The 15,627-nt window shown below is 37.5% G+C and overlaps 1 pseudogene; it reads left to right on the forward strand.

The window, feature by feature from the left end:
• Window positions 1-330: 330 nt before the first annotated feature.
• On the forward strand, window positions 331-2,286 carry LOC122755008 (annotated as a pseudogene).
• The last annotated feature ends 13,341 nt before the right edge of the window (window positions 2,287-15,627 follow it).

Raw genomic sequence — 15,627 nt, forward strand, 5'->3', positions numbered from 1 at the left:
AGAAGAGTAATAGAATAAAAGTACACAGAGAAGTCAAGGAAAATTCAGAACTAAGAAAAAAGATTACTGTATTTGATGACTCCAAGGTTATCATACATTGGTATAGAGGGAAGTGTGATGGCAAAAAATGAATGGATGGTAGGAAAGAAAAAAATACAGGGAAAGGAAAGAGAAAGCTGTGGATTTGAGGGATGGTTTCTATGGATCAACAAGACTGTTTAACCAGTCTGTGGCAGAAGGCACTCAATGGTCATTGGGGCTCTGGGCAGAAGGACTTGTTGACATTGCCAAACCTTCATCAGGGTCTTACTGGGAGCCCACCTTGGTTAAACCACTACATCCTTTCAAGAAGTCTCATTGTCAAGCATTCTTCAGACTTCCAAATTTGCATGTAACCTTTCAAAATGTTGCCAAGAGTTATCTTCCCAATGCCCTCCTTGAATGTTATTACACCTTAATCCATCCTATCCATCCATGCCCAAAACATTAGTTTGGCTGTTTTACAGTTGGTTGGAGTACAGCTCAAGATTACTATACACTTTTATGGTTCCCAGTGCTTGAACATTATGTGGAAGAATCAACAGTCAGTTGTTGATTGTCCTTTCAGGAGCATTACCTTCCAAATGATATAGGAGAAGTTTGTTAGTTCTATTGCTACCTATAAGGGTGAGATATGTGGGACAAGTACATAATTCTAATTTCTAGTGTCTTTTCCAGTTGAGGAACTACTGACTATGGACGATGAAGGGAATTTTGACATGCTAGTGATAACTATAAGAACTGGCCTTCTTGAGTTTAAAATTGAAAAAACAATGAAAGAAAAAAGATCTGTTAAAGATTCTTTTAAAAAGGAGAGTTTTCAGCTTAAATAACAAGTTGGATGACTGGGAAAGAAACTTGGAGAAAAAGAGAAGTAACTAGCTGCAAATGCAGCAAAAAGGTCTTATTGAAGAATCATAAAATCTAATTATGGAAAACAAATAGCTTAAGAAAAAACACAGTGAAGCAACTTTGTTCTCCATACTGAGGAAGATCTTATCACTGTGACACAAAGAGCAATTACAAAGAAGACCAAAGAAGTCATGTTTCTGACCAAAGAACTGAGTGATAGAGTCAATGTTAGGGATCAGAAAATAACTGATCTCCCAAGTGCCAAGCAGGGAAATGAGTAAATCAAAAAACATCTATTGGATGCTGTGGCCAAACTGAGAGTCAAGATCATAAAAAAGGAACAGGAAAAAAAAATCCAGTTAAGCAGGACCTATACAGAGAGGTGGAAGACCTGAAGCTTCATATGCAGATGGCTGCAAATAATTGCAGAGAGAAATTCAAGGAGTGTTGGAGGCTCCAAAATCAAGTGACCAGCCTTTCAGAGCAGGCTAAAACTGGGAACCACTAGAAAGTGACATGGAGATGATTGCTGGCTCCCCTGCTGATATCAAACTATCAGGCGCTGTAGTTGGGCTTGGCTACTTATGAGATCATTTCTGAAATGGTTACAAAGGGTCAGGTTTGTTAAATAACCAAAAAAATTGCTGAGAAAATAGAAAAGCATATGAAATGTAAAAAACTATTATTATATGAGAGGGCAAAATGCAGCAGCTATGCTGATGAACTAGCAAAATTAAACAAGTGAAAGAACAAGTGAAAATTAGCAGGAATCTAAAACTAAGGTTTACTGAAGTGAAGGACTGACACAAAGTTCAGTTGGTGCAGAGAGAATAAGAAATAAATTATCTAACTTTCCATTTGGAAACCTTTACCAGGGAGAAGGAAAAGGACAAGAAACTTAAAAGGAGACTTGTAAATCAAGCAGAAAAAGTCATGGAAGGTCAAAGGTCCTGGAAATCCCATGTGAGCATCTCCCTCAAAGAGCAAAATGGTCTTGTTCTATTACAGCCTAATAAGAAACCAGGTCTAGACACCCCTATACAACCCAGAACACAAGAGAGGGAGGGAATGGTCCTTTTCACCCAGACAAAATCCAAAAGCTACCTGTAAGAATGTTCTCTTGGGGATTGGAAGACAATGAAATCTGTAGCCAGCCTGCTCAAAACTTTAGTTAACCTGATGGTTTAGACGACCCTAAAGATAGCAATAATAATGATTAGAATGTCCTTATTGCTCCAGATCCTCCAAGATAGCTTTTTCATGCTCATGGGAGCGCTTTTGCTTTGATTTCAGCTTAGATGCTCAAAAAAGTGTCCCCTCTATGATTTAATGTTTCCTCCTAGCTGTAATCAAAGAGAGTTTGAAGAATATGTTGAAACAGTTAACTATCTATAGTAGCTCAATTTTGAGGTGGTGATCATATGGCAGTTTCATTTGGAGTATAGATATTGGAAAATTTAAAACATGAACCCATTTACTCTCTTTATATTTTGTGAGATATACAGTCTAGTTTCAAAATGCAGGGAAGAGAATAGAAGGAAATCTACAGAAAAAATAGGCAGCAGCACAGTGTTGAAAACTACAAGTTGAACTTAAATACCTAAGAAGAAAAGGAAGTGATACGTAATAGAGATCTACCATTTCTCATGCAGTCACTTTATTTGGTGTTAAGTTCAGAATGAGATTATTTTTAAAAGAAGAATAAAAAAAGAAATTGACAAGATCATAGATCTAGAGTAGGAAAGGCCTTGGAGAACATCCAGTTTAACCCTCTCTTTTTATATTTGAGGAAATTGAAGCCCAGCAAGGTTCTGTAATTTACCCAAGGGCAGCTAGGTGGAGCAGAGAATAAAGTTCAGGGCCTAAAGCCAAGAAGACACATCTTTCTGAGTTCAAATCTGGCCTCAGACACTAGCTGGGTAACTGAGCATGTCACTTAATCCTGTTTTCTTTGGTTTCCTCCTCTGAAAAATGGGCTGAAGAAGGAAATGGCAAACCACTCCAGTATCTTTGTCAAGAAAACCCCAAATGGGGCAGCTAGGTGGCACAGTGGATAGAGAACTGGCCCTGGAGTCAGGAGGACCTGAGTTCAAATCTGGTCTCAGACACTTGACACTTACTAGCTGTGTGACCCTGGGCAAGACACTTAACCCCAATTGCCTCAAAAAAATAAAAGAAAACCCCAAATGAGGTCATAAAAAATGAGACATGATTGAACAACAACAAGATACAGGTAGAAAGTGGTAAAGCCAAGATTTAAAGCAAGATCCATTTACCCTAAGTGCAGGGCTCCTTCCAACCACCCTGTCTATTTGACTTTTCCTTAGGGTAACTAAGGCACAGAATTTTAATAACTTGGTCAATAATAGTTAGTTGGAAGTAGTTATGTGACTCCCACTTCTAGATCCCTCCAAACCAGAGCTCTTTCCACAAAATTATTTTACCTTCAAGCAAGATCTAACACTTTGATAAAGTATAAAACAAGAGAAAGGTGGCCAGCATTGCTGACCCCTGGGAAGATATTTCCTGTTAAAAGACTCCTGAGGACAGATTGAGCTGCCAGCAGAACTTGACACACTACTGGAAGTGCTTTGTGAAAATCAGTGAAGGAGTAAGCAGAGTTCACTCTACTTGGGGTTCTGAGACCCCATTTATTTCTGTCACAGTTTCAGCTCAGCTCAATTCATCTTTGATCCATGCAATAGACAGTGAAATTTCTGCACCACATTCTGTGATCAAAGCAACATTTGAAGAAGGATAAAAGTGGTGGCTCCTCTGGGCTCAAATGGCTATGTCAGCCATGTCCATCTTAGTCATGCTTTTGGATTTTCCAATCCAACCTGATGCAATCTGACATACGGTCTTTCAGGGCCACTGGAACCCACACGTTTTCTGGCTGTCTTTTCAAGAGATTTGGTTTTGCAAGAATTTTTTTTTCCTAGGCAAGCCTTAATGCAAATGTTTGAGGACTTAGAACCTAGAAAAAGAACTTAAAGATCATCAAGTACAAAACCTTTATTTAACTTGGGAAGAAATAGGTTTAACATGGAGAAATAACTTAAGATATGAATATTGTTTTCCTTTTCATATTTTATTTATCACCAACTGAATCTGTAATTGCCTGACCCTGAGGACTAGAGTTATTCCACTACATTAATGCTGTTTGGAAGATGGGCATAGAGATTAAATTAATTAAATGCCATACTTCATATGAAAAGTGAAGCTATTGTACCAACATTCATCTGTAGTTGTTTAAGAGAACAAAGCTAACTGGCTCACCAAGGAATTGAGTACACGATTTCATTAGCATTCTTCCCAATGGCTTCATTCTAGTACAGGCTGTCATTACCTATGACCACCACCCTGAACTATTATAAGAGATTCCTAACTAATCCCTTTCAGTTTTGTGTTGTTTAAAATTATTTGCTAGTAATGTATTTTATAAATTAATTATTATTTACATATTATTGCTATTGGACCCATTTTGGTAATAAGCATTTATTATTAATTAATATCAGTAAAGTATTGACCACGTGTCTCCCTAACTTCTCATAGTCTCAGATCTTTGAAACCTACATTGCCCTAAAAGGAAGAGAGGGCTCCAAGGGCTCCATTCAGGGTCAAGAGAGCAAGTAAAGAGAGGGCTAAGAGCTCAGCCCTTGCATGGGCAAGAGTTTTACCCTCTTTTGTTAGAGGTGGGTCATTATACATTGATCAAAACTAATTGGTTAGCATCATTCAATTCTATTGGTTGACCAAATTAAACAATTCATAAGTCATAACAACTCTTTCAGAAGCCATTTAACACATTCTCCAAGTCTATATATCTGGATTACCTGCAATTTATCATATATAATATGTATAGATGGTATAAGTGTGTGTGGGGGGGGGGTGTGTATAGTACGGCATATAATATATTTATATATAATCTTGTTTTGTTTTGTTTTTCCTGAATAGTGATGCCAAAATATAAGGGGAATTGAAACATTTAACAATGCACAATAGAGAAGAAAAAGAGATTCATAAAAAAAGAGTAAATAAGTGGGACAGTTTTGAAAATAATGTATGGAATTTATCATGTTTTTAAAAAGTAAGGTAAGCAGTATGAAATGGAAATTCACACCTTCATACAGAATTTTCTTTCTGTGTTGTTATGTATATAGAAATGCTTTTCTTCACGTTTAGTTCAGAATAAGATAATAAAATTTTAAAAATAAAAGGGGGCAGGAGGAAGGAGGAAGAAGAGCCCAAAGAGAAGATAAAAAAGGAAGTAGGAAGGGGACAGCTAGGTGGCACAATGGATAAAGCACCAACCCTGGATTCAGGAGTACTTGAGTTCAAATCTGGCCTCAGACACTTGACTCTTACTAGCTGTGTGACCCTGGGCAAGTCACTTAACCCTCATTGCCCCACCAAAAACAAAAATTTTAAAAAAAAAGGAAGTGGGAGGAATACTAGAAAAATAAAGTGACAAAAACATAAAGGAAAAATCTCAAGGGAAGGGAAGGAATGTAAACAATTTCAAATGATGTAGAAAAGTCAGGGGGATAAAAACATATTGGATTTGGGAAGAAGACCACTGCTGTCCTTCTAGGTTATAGTTTTGTGAGTTTGGTCAGTCAAAAACTTACTCATCAAGCATTTTATAAGTCCTCACTCTGAAACCAATTCTATATCCATTACACCATGCTGCCTTTTTTCTCACACTCAAAATGGAATTAACAATACCTCAAGGGGTCATGGTAAGGTTGGGAATCAGTGTAGTGTACTGGATAATACAATGGATAATGGATATCAGGAATACCTGGGTTCAAATCCCGTCTCTTATGCATACTAGCTGCAAGTTATTTAACTCTCTGAGCTTCAGTTCCTGGTCTATAAAATGGGGTTAATAATATATGTAGTATCCACCTCATGAAATTGTTGTGAGGCTCAAATAAATGTAAATGTTAAGTAGGCAAAGTATTTCTTAAATGTCAACTATCATCAAATGAAATAATATATGTGAAGTGCCACATGAATTTTAGATTCCCAGCTTTGTGGGGACAAAATACATATCAGGGACACTTAGTTTGTTGAAAAGTCCTTATATTCTTCCTAAAAGATCCAGAGAAGAAAGTGTATCTAAGACCATGCATGTAAGCAGTTCTTCAAATTTTTATATCCCTTTTTTTTCCAGAAGCAAATGGGGAGTAAATTTAAGTTTAAATATTTAAAATATACTTGATTAGGTAGGTAAAGAACAGAATGAGACTTACAGGTTTTGGAGATGGAAAAGACCTTGGAGATACAAAGTCTAATCACCTCATTTTCTAGATGTCACCAAGTGAGAAGTGACTAATGCAAAGTCACACTAGTAAGAAGCAAAGTTAGCTACTGTTTCCACCTTCTGTCCACTAGCACAGCTATGAAACCTAAAAGGGATGATTTCAGGGGCCCAGAAAGATTCTTTTTTTCTTCCTTTTCCTACTTATCCATCTCCATTCCCTTAGCTGAACACTTGAATATTTTTTATGATTCAAATTTCCCTGAGAAAGGTAATATTTTAAGCTATCAAGCTGAAGTATGAATGTATTTTAGGCGGCAGAGTTTTAGAATCTGGGGCTTGGAATGACCAGTAGGAGGGATTTAATCCAATTGATTTCTGAGCAGAATTTTCTTTTATGGGGACCAGGAGGACACTGGGCACCTGAAAGGGGACTTGGGGGAGCTATAGAAAAGGTACAGAACTTGGAAGCTGAAGGGTCATAGTAATACTTCACCCAATATATGATTTTGCCCTGAGCAAGAGCTGCTGAAGGTAAACCTAAAGTTTAACAAGATGACAATCAAAATGGAGGAAAAGGCCAGTTCTAATATTTAAAAAAGCTATTTGTTCTATGAAATCATTAATGGCATGACTCAAATACTTGCTACCTGGCCTAACTTCAAAAATACATTTTTTTTACTTTAATGAACCTGTGATCTCATTCTCCACTGTTGCAGTCTGCAGCCTGTGCTGCCTTTCTTCTCATTCTGCACTGTGGTCAAAAGAGATTTTTTAAAAACTGTGACCTATCTCAAATACACAGGCTATATAAAAAGTATTTGTTTTATTTTGTTGTTGTTCTGTTTTTCCCTTTTGGCAAGCTACCCCATATGCTAAAACAATAATAAATGTATATATTAGAGTTATTGAAATTAAAAGAAGATAAAACAGACAGTAGCATATTTGTAACTCATGGCCTATAGCCTTCCAAAGCCTCTGGGATTAAACAAATAAGGTTTGATCCTGAAGACTTGACCTAAGACAGTCATTTTCTGTCTTTGGCTTCCCCCTTACCTGTTTGGAATTGCTCTGGAGAACTCATGATGAAATATGCCATCCAGCTCCGGATAAGAGAGGTGATTCAGAGTACAGATTAAGACATAATTTTTTTGGAGGTGGCCAATGTAGGAATTTATTTATACATATTTATTACAGCAGTTTTACTCTTTCTGTTTCAGTGGGGGGAGAAGGGAGCGAGAAAGAAAGAAAGTTGAATTTCATTAATAGAAAAAAAAAGAATTGCTCTAAGAAAGTCTCCTAATATTATCAGGGTATCACTAATATCTAGAGTTCCCCAAATGTGTACAAGAGGATTGCCTAGGGGGCAGCTAGGTGGCGCAGTGGATAAAGCACCAGCCCTGGATTCAGGAGGGCCTGAGTTCAAATCTGGTCTCAGACACTTGACACTTATATCCGTGTAACCCTGGGAAAGTCACTTAATCCTCACTGCCCTGCAAAAAAAAGGAGTTCCTAATTGCTATACAACCACTCATGTTAGCATATGAAAATTAGGCATGGGACAGCCTTTATTTCATTCTAGAAATGAATTTTTAAAAATGAAGCACTTACAAGAGCTCATAAACAGATACAGGATCATATGATGCACTCAAACAGCCCCTCAGTTCTCCCATGAGAAGGGGAAACAAATTTAGGATAGCTGCCAGGGCAACCCTTTGAGGTTTTAATAAATCCTTTTCCCCAAAATGTTCTGCACAAGGACATGTGCCAGCTCATGTTTACCACAACCTTGTGATTATACAGCAAGTGACCACCGATTGTTCCTGAGGATGGGAGGAAGGGATAAAACTGCCATGGGACACAGGTTCCTCACATACTCTCCCCACTAACAAAAAAGCAGGTTTGTTCTACTGTACTTTGGTCTGGAGGAGAGGGAGAGAGGGACACAGAGACACACAGAGAGACAGAGACAGAAACAGACACAGACAGAATCTTTGCTTACTTTTATAAACCATAGAAAGAGGACAATTCCTCCAGTAAGACAGTGTCTCTCAGCCAATCATGATGAATTTCCTATATCCTATTAGCAAGGACTAATCTCCTTTTTTTTATAATAAGGAGATTTGTCTTCAAGTGCCTTCAGCATCCCACAGTCAAAATCATCCAGTTGATTGGGGAGTTCATTAAATTGATAAGGGACTTCCTTGATCAACTCCACTTATCATCAACTTGATTGGGAAGTTCATCAAACTGATAATGTACTTCCCTCTGATCAACCTCACTTAAATATACATTATGATTATTTATGTACTTTCATTCATTCATGGATTCAGTCAATCAATTCAGAGTAATGCCTGGAGTTCTTAGGGATACAAAGATGAATAGAACATTAAAGGGTAGACTCCTGATTTCCCTATTTTTGTCAATGAAATCTTCATTTACCTAGTTACCCATGATCAATCTTCATTATTAAATTTGGTTTGTTCCCTCTCCCCCAGCTCACGTATTTAATAATTTATAGAATCCTATCATTCTACCTATGTGCTATAGCTCCAATTAATCCCCTTCTTCCTCTTCCCCCAGCCACAACAGTGGTCCAGGTCTATGCTACCATTTGAAACAACTGTTTGAGATCTGTTCTCTGCCTCCAATGTCTTCTGCTGTTATCTAACCTTCATATCATTGCCTACACAAGCCTTTTTATGACTTCTTAAAGCCTACTGAATAATATTCAGACTCTCAGGTCTGATATGCAAGTTTCTCCATAAGAACGTAGGTATCATAGTGCAAACAGATATCCATCTCATGGTACCAGCACATCACGGAGGGAGGTGCTAACTTGCATGATGATTTATATTATATTTTATTTATATTATATTATTTATATTATATGATGATTTATATAGTGTTTATATTTTGTCTCATGATCTTCTCTTAGACTGAAATGTAAAGCCATGATTTCTAAGGATCCATTGTCTGAGCAGCCACAGGATGCAGGTATCATGCCCTATTACGGTGGTGTCCCTTTCCTGACCTGAATTTTCCCCCAAGCCTACACTGAGACAAGTACTAGAACGGATAGTTTTCCTGAAGCAACTGACCTCCCTCTCCCCATTAGATTATCTGCCTTCCCGGGGCAGCTAGGTGGCGCAGTGGATAAAGCACCAGCCCTGTATTCAGGAGTACCTGAGTTCAAATCTGGCCCCAGACACTTAACACTAGGCAAGTCACTTAACCCCAATTGCCCTGCAAAAAAAAAAAAAAAAAAAAAAAAAGATTATCTGCCTTCCTACCAAAGATTGTAGACAGTAGTGCTTTAATGCTTGTTAATTGATAGGAAAGTATGCCTATCAGGGCTTTTCTATTCAAGCTCTTTTGGAGTACAAAGCAACTAATTACCTATGTGGTGCCTTGTCTATTTTGTAGTGCATTGTCTATTTTTTAAACCTCCATTTCCTGTATAGAGTAGTATCTCAATCTATCTAATATAGGGCTATATAAGTCTGAAGCCTACAGTTTTCCTAAATCTAAGATAGTGATAGTGGTGGTGGTTATTGTTTAGTGTAACGATTGGAATGACGCCACCTGCTGGAGACTTGCTGTAGAAGAGTTCTGCCCATGAAGTGAAGGTCTTTGAGGGCAAGACCAGGAGTCTTTTCTTTGGCATCAGGAAGTGACGCCAGCTAGTGGGAGGAGGAAGGAAGAGACTGGCGCTCAGTCTCGCACTCTTTCCTTTGGACTCTGGTGGAGAGCGGAGCTAGAAATGTGCTCTCCCTTTAATAGATAGGAATCTAGGCCTTTCTCTCTCTTTACCAAAATTCTTATTCTCCTTAATAAATGCTTAAAACTCTAACTCTTGCTAAAGCTTATAATTTATTGGCGACCACTCATTGGATATTTGAGACAGACTAGCTAGAATTTTAACCCTTAACATTAGTACAAATAAGGGAGAGGAGGAAAGGCAAAGGAAGAAAACCTCTAGGTGAAGCCAGGTCCAGGTGTCACTGCCTATCTCTAATCTATGTTTTAAGGACTTATTAAATATGTTCTGAATGAATGAATATGCTTACAAGTTATCAGGGAGAACAAAGGAAATATGTAATAGTATAAATGATAACAGTATTGGGTGAAGTTACAAAATAGTTTAACTCTTTTGGCAAAGAGTCAGTCAACAAATATATATTAAGTGCCTACTAATGTTACACATTGTGATAAGCATTAGGGTTACAAAGAAATTTAAAAAATAAAATTGTACTTAAGGAGTTTATAATCTAATGAAAGTGCTCACAACATGAAATAATATTTGGAAAATTGTTAAATTGTCCATACCTTTTGAACTAGAGATCCTACTTCTGAGTTTTTTCCACAAAGATGTTGTAGGGGGAGGGGAGAAGGGAAGGGTTATAAAAAAAATATTCATGGGAACACTATTTGGAGAAACAAATGGCTATAGCTAAATATATGCCAACAATTAAGGAATGGGTGAACATATATTATTGTAATGTAATGTAATATTATTGTGCCATAAGGAATAATAAATATGAAGAATTCAGAGATGTAGAATAAAGAAAGTAGAGCCAAAGGAACAATATACTTGTTTGCAACCATGTAAATGAAGATAACATTAAATGCAATAAAACACGGGCCAAATTCAATGAACAATGATGGTACCCAAAGCACACAACCTTCCTTTCCATTAACAAATGACAATTTATAAAATTAAAAAGAGACGTGTTTCACTTGCAACCACTCTTAGATAGCTGTGTTTGATTATATTAAGGGAATGTTTTGAGGGTGGGAGGGAGCTGTTGCTTATGTCTTTTGGAAGATGTCTGATGTATAAAAAAAAAAAAAGTAGCAATGAAAGAGAATGGAAAACTATTTATAAGGTAGGCTGGATAAGATATAAAGTGCTCTGGAAGTTCAGAGGAAATATTACACCTAGGGAATTAGGAGAATCTTCATAGAGAAGATGGAACCTCTGTTGAGCCCTGAGAGATCAATTTATGTCAAAATATGGAGATTGGAGGGTAAGGGGTAGGAGATTCAAGGCAGGAAATTTGTACCAGGGTTTACATTGTATTCTAATAGAAATAGAAAATGTTTGTGCTCTTAACTTTTACTGACGGTCTCTCTGGAAAAGACTCGTGCCCAGTCCTGTCCTTGTGGCTAACACCAAAGTAGAATAAAGTATAGAAAAAGCTTTTTTTAATAACACTTCACCCTACCACAAACAAAATATGGTTCAATGGAATTAATAGCTGATCCTGGGATCTGTATGTTGACTAGTAGGGAAATAACCATAATTTACATTTTATAAGCTTCTTTCTTATTAGTAATTATTCTTTCTTTTCTCTAGGGTTTAAGATGGTATGCATTTAATAGCTCCCCAAGGCATTCCTTTGCCTAACCTAGAGGCCAAGAGGGATGACATTCTTTTACATATCATGCTTAGAAACTGCTGACAATATAACTGTCCTTTGGGGATGGGCTTGTGTGAATGCAAAATGTGAAACTGACAGATTTATTTTCATCTACTGGTTCTGAGAGAATGGGTGTTTGCTCTGCACATCAATAGGTAATCTCTGGTGTGAGGTAGCTTTGTTTAAGGTCTGCCAGCCGCAAACCATAACAAGCCCAGGCTCCCCATAGGAAGTCAGAGGGCAGCCTGAGTCTATATAAGACCAATAGCATACTTATTTGGCTTTGCTGCCTATATAGTCAAAGGAAGTTAGTCATTATCATAGATGAATTATTTTCAAATAATAACTACTAAAATGTAGTTAGACAGTCTTAATGCTCAGTGGGGTGAATTCAGTTCTAAACAAAGTCAGTATAATGGAATTTATGGCCTTTTTTCTCCATCCTCAGCACTTAGCCTGACATGTAGTAAAAGCTTAATAAACGCATTACAGCCAGAAGGTATAGTGAATAGAGTGTTGGAACTGAAGTCAAGAAGACCTGAATTCAGGTTTTGCCTCAGACACCAATTAGAAGTGTGTGACCCTGGGCAAATTACTGAACCTCAATTTCTCAGTCTCCTCATCTATAAAATGGAGAAAATAATAGCACCAACCTCCAATGATTGTTGATCCAAGGATCAAATGAGATAATACATGTAAAGTGCTTTGCAAACCTTAAACCACTAAATAAATGCTATTGTTGTTATTTTTACTCAGTGGCTGACTCTTTGCATTCAGCCACTGCTTTTCTCTTCACCTTTCATCACTACACCTACCTCCCCTGAAATCAAGTTATATGGAGGGTTGGAGCCCTAACAGTATAGGTGAAGTCCAAGGAGCAAGGGGAAAGAAGGGGAAAAATGTTGCTTCCAATTCAAGAAATATGTTATCACTTGACATTGTAAACATGTTTTATGCTATTTTTCACACATATTCTACTTTCAAGGGTCCTAAATTTAGCTGTTTCCTGTTCTATTCCTTGGCTATTTTCACACCATGGCCCACTGCACACAATTATCATCTGTTTTCTGACCCTAATTCTGGGAATGAAAACCAAATAAAACTATCATTTTGAGAAAGATGTGTAATTAATTGCTCTATGATTCCATTTACAACATTCCTGTGATTTCCTTGAACCAAAATAGCCCTCCTTAACTACCATTTCCTATATTTGTAGTCTTCTATTAGAATGTAAGCTTTTTGAGGACAAGGACTGTCTCGTTTTTTTGCTATTTATATTCTCCAGAACTTAGCACAGAGTCTGACACATAGTAAGCACTTAAAATGCTTTCTCATTCATTATTTCTAAATCAATTTTGTTTGTACAGTCATACCATCAAGGTGTTAGAACAAAGAAAAAAAATGGGACCTGGTATAAAATCAAAATTGCTGATGTTAAGAACTGGACAATGGGTATAAAATAGATAGGACTAGCAATACTTCCTACTGTCAAAAACAGAAACAGGGTGAGGTACAGTCCAGTAAGACAAGCACCTATTTTTATTCCAATCAGCAACCAATTACACACATTGCATAGGAACCCCTCAAGGGAGGTTCAACTCAGATTTGGGTGAAGGAGAGTATTTAATCAGTTGAGCCAAATAATTGTTGTTGGGGGTTTGGGGTCTGCAGTGCCTGGACATTTAAATTTTATGTCTTTATTGATAAGTCAGTCAGGTCTGGATTAACTCCCTGTTTCTGGGTTTGGAATAGGATGCCCTTGATTCTATTTGCACAATGCAAATAAGCCTGATAGCTCACTCCTTGAGCCCAAGCAATGGAGATAGAGAAAGTGAAGCAGGAAGTCTATGGGATTCTTTGCAGATAATGATGTCTCTGGAAGGACAATAAATTACAAAATGTCTTAGGAGAAGCCTGCTTGGTTTGTGCTTCTATTGTCCTCAGGAATTTCTGACTATTTTCATATCCAGCCAGGTAAATAACTATCACAACAAAAGACATATGATGTGTTCCTTTGGAAAATAAGGGAATTCTACACTACAAATGTTTAATTGGAAGAAAGCAGTTGTCCCAAGAATAAAAAATTCAAGAAAACACCTTAGCCAATAACCATTTTGTCTCTTTAAAAAATAGGTGTCGTCCTGAAATTAATTTTAAGAGCTTCTGGAGAAAGGTTGTGAAATATTATAAGAAATATCACCCTATAGAAGAACAAGAATAAATTGTGATGATTAAAAAGATTTGAGACATGGTTTCTGAGTAATTTAATGATTTATTAATAAGGCCAGCAGGTTGGTGTTGGGGTCACATTTTATGTACCCTTTGAAGATGAGGTGTTCCCAAGGGGTGGCAATCAACTAGGACTGGCTAATAAAAACAGGTTTGGGGTATATTAAAATGAAGGTCTTGGGGTACTGTGACTTAGATCACTCAAACCCCTGTCTTGATAATAGGGAGAATCAAACTTTCCCCAGGCCTATCTGAGCAAACACAATGAGCAGGAATACACCCATTAGTCCATACTTCAAAGTTCTTTTCCTCTCTGAATAGATCTTGCCCTGGTTGGTTTCTGAATAAGGAAGTAGAAAAGGGAGAAAACCTTGGTCCTAATACAATTCTTAGTTATTAAATATGAGAGAAATATTCATCTCTCACAATGAAGGAAAAAAGAAGTTTAGAGAAACCTTAAGTGAGATCTAATTAAGTCAGATCCAAAGAGCAGTTAAGGATGAAACTGGAAAAAATAAAATAAGCAAATTAAAAAAATAGAAAAGATCCACTGAAGTTTCAACAAGTTTCCCTCAACAGTCAATGGAACCTAACATCACAGATTCTAATTGTTTTAAGAGCATACCAAAATGATATTAAATGGGGGGAAAGAGGGGCAGAGGAAGCAGTTGGACAAGAATAGTTATGAAAAGGGTACAGTGGGGACCAATTTTTAATTGGGGAGTGTTAGCTAAGGGGCTCACTGCAATATTGGGGCAAGGAAGGAGACTGGCAGCCTCCCTCAAAACAGAACAAGATTTATTTTAACAAGAACGAACTTAAAAAAAAAAACAAACAGGATCAGTAGGCTCAAGGGAAAGGAAATAAAATGGGGAAAGGGAAATTATAATACCTGAAAAAATACCACCGCCCAGGAATCAGCTGAAAATACGCAGCAGAATGCCAGTCGCTTTCCAGCTTCTACCTAGAATGCCCAATTCTCTTCCCCCAAACCTAGAAACACCCCACACAGCCCCAGCCAATGGGATGGCCACTCTGACAGTCACATGACTGCCCTCACTAGGCTTCCAATTATTATAATTTTGCCAGGCCCATGTAGGCATCGGTGAGTGATGGTGATGTGAGGTGCCAGAGCCCTGGCAAAGGCTATGACCAGTGGGTGGAGCACCGTGCGGTTTTTGGAGCCCCAGGCCAGCTCGCGCCGGGGCATAAAAACCTCAAATAACAATTAATTCTTTACAGTATACTAGACTCAAGCAACATATTAAGCTATTAAAGGCAATGGCTCTTTCAGAAAAATGAGGGATCAATTCTCAAAATATCTAAAAGAGAAGACACCAAATGAATAGAAAAAGTTGTTTATGTGATGAGGAAGAAGGAAGAAGATGAAGAGGAGGAGGGGGAAGAGAAGAACAAGAACAAGATGAGGAAATATCAGATTCATTGATGCAAGGAGCTTCCCATGAGAAACTCCCTCTACCATTGTAAGTTGGCACCTGCTCTACAATATAGTAGTTTTAGAGTTTCCTGGGAGTACTGAGAGATTAAGTAACTTGTTTAAAGTCACACAGTATGTTTAAGAATTGGGAATTGAAGCCGTCTGCCTGACTCAGAGGACAGTTCTCCATGAACTATTCTATGCTAAATTAATAATATTACCAGAAAAAAGGACATTGTGAGATTAATAACTTCTGACTACTTTTTACTCTTTTTTCTTATGTCTACTAAATCTTTATTGACATAACTTATACACATATTGGGGGAATCCTTGAAGAAAATGAGAAGAGAACAAGCAAGCTTTTACAAATTATATCCTAT

Source organism: Dromiciops gliroides, chromosome 4, assembly GCF_019393635.1.
Source record: "Dromiciops gliroides isolate mDroGli1 chromosome 4, mDroGli1.pri, whole genome shotgun sequence".
In the NCBI taxonomy this organism is placed as follows: Eukaryota; Metazoa; Chordata; class Mammalia; order Microbiotheria; family Microbiotheriidae; genus Dromiciops; species Dromiciops gliroides.